Source organism: Aplysia californica, unplaced genomic scaffold (assembly GCF_000002075.1).
Source record: "Aplysia californica isolate F4 #8 unplaced genomic scaffold, AplCal3.0 scaffold01349, whole genome shotgun sequence".
Lineage (NCBI taxonomy): Eukaryota > Metazoa > Mollusca > Gastropoda > Aplysiida > Aplysiidae > Aplysia > Aplysia californica.
Genome location: NW_004798619.1, coordinates 77,340 through 79,370, shown reverse-complemented (window position 1 = coordinate 79,370; position 2,031 = coordinate 77,340).

The following is a 2,031-nucleotide window of genomic DNA, read 5'->3' as shown; positions in this document are numbered from 1 at the left end:
CCCCCCACCACAAATCGCCTTTGATCACCTTAACATATTCTGAACGATGACTTGATCCCGGGCATGTCTTGGGACAGCCAATCTATCCCACATATCGGAGACGTCCGTTTTGTTCCCACTGGACATCCGCCATTACGACTGGCTGAGATATCGCGCAGTTGGAAGGACGCAATATGCATTTGCAAGCGGAATGGAATTTATGCAAATATCTCTTGTCGGACGCTTCAGAACCCCTTGTTCGAATCTGACGTAAAAACAGACAGCGTCATCACGATAAATACTTCTCATAAAAGCCCGGGTTAAAAGCCTGTTTCCGAATAATTATCGAGGCATATCTCTAAGAATGGACTCCGCACTCAAGGGTTAGGGCGAAAAAAATATGCCACGGGGAAAAACCGGCGAAAAAATACAAGAAAAACGGGGAAAAGAAGAGAAGATGAATTAGAAAGGAAAAAAAAAAGCCGCCAAAATGTTGCCTGATGATGAAGAACGCATACTTTGCAAATTTGGGGTTCTTTCTGTTGTGTGTATAATTTGTATCCTTACTCGTCTATTTTGTTTCTTTTCTTTTTTTCTTTTCATTTCTTTATTTCTTTCTCTTCTCTTTCCTTCATTCCTTTTCCATGTCTGTATCCTTCCTTGACCTTGTCGAATTTGTCTTTTTCTTTTTTTTTCTTTTTGTATTTCTTTTTCCTTTCTTTCCTTCACTAGATCTAGATCTAGAGGTGGCCTGGTGTGCGAATGACCGAAGAGTGACTCTTGACTACTTGCCTGTGAATTGGCGGAACACACTAGGCCCTAGGCCTATCATGCAACTTGATTCATATATGGTGACTGGATCTAGTCGATTCCAGGGGGCGGCCATTTTGGCAAAATGCTAACGAAAGGCTCATGCTCTTTTACAATGTGGAAATTCCTCAATCTCAAACATCATTTTCACAAGTAAAAATTATTTTTTTAAAAATCTTGGTTATTTATCTAGCCAAGAATAAGCTATTTTGTTAAAAAGTATTTGTATATAAGTATTTGTATATTATAAAGAATAATAGAAATGAAACCTCATCACATTGTGTTTGTTAACACAGGCGCCTATACTTATACAGCTGCCGAGGCCTACATAAAAAATAATTGAATTTCATTGGGAAATCAAAGTAAATCAAAGCGATACACATGTAGAATGCATGTCACAGGGAAAGGCTAACTGGGGTAAGCTGTTAAATCTATGGATTTTGGAATGCCCTAGGTTATAATTATTATTTGTACATCAAAGAATGAACAACAATAAAAAGAACAATAATACTAGACTCTATGACTATGACTATGAGACCCCTTCTGTAAAGTACGCCTAATATTAATTAGAGAAAAGCATAAAATTGAGAGGAAGAAAAACTTAACAATTTCTTTTCTGAGTGGTCACTAGATCTATAATTAACTATAACTTTGTTGTCTATACTGTACAAGTGAATGTGATGCCTGTGTGTCTGTTGTTGATGTTATAGTTCTATGCCACTCTTAATATCATTATGTTGATTAAATTATCACATTATTCTTCACAAATAGTATTATTCTATGACTTGAAAGATACTGTTTTTGCAGCTTTTGTAGCTCATGTTTTGAGCCACAATTAAGTTGCTGCTAGGATGGCATTTCTCTGTCAAGTAGATGGAAATGTGGTTCTGCCTGAGCACATATGGCCACATTCCTTTTCTTGGCAGGTTTGACAGTTTCTTCAATGCTTTACTACAATACAAACATTTCATCTGCAATTTACAAGCATTGTATGAAACTCAAACCAACTTCATCCCACATTCAAATACAAATAATTCAAGCCCTTTTGATTCTGGTAAAGGAAACTGAAAGGGTGATGTTTAGTATTATTCAGCAACATGCTAAATCAGGACTGTGTTGAAAACCTTTCCATAGCCATCAAAGGAAAAAGCAGCCACATACACCAGTGGGTACTTGCTTAGGAAAGTGTCTCCAGTCATAATTATGTGACAAGTGTAAGACTTTGAGAAAAAGGAAGACCTA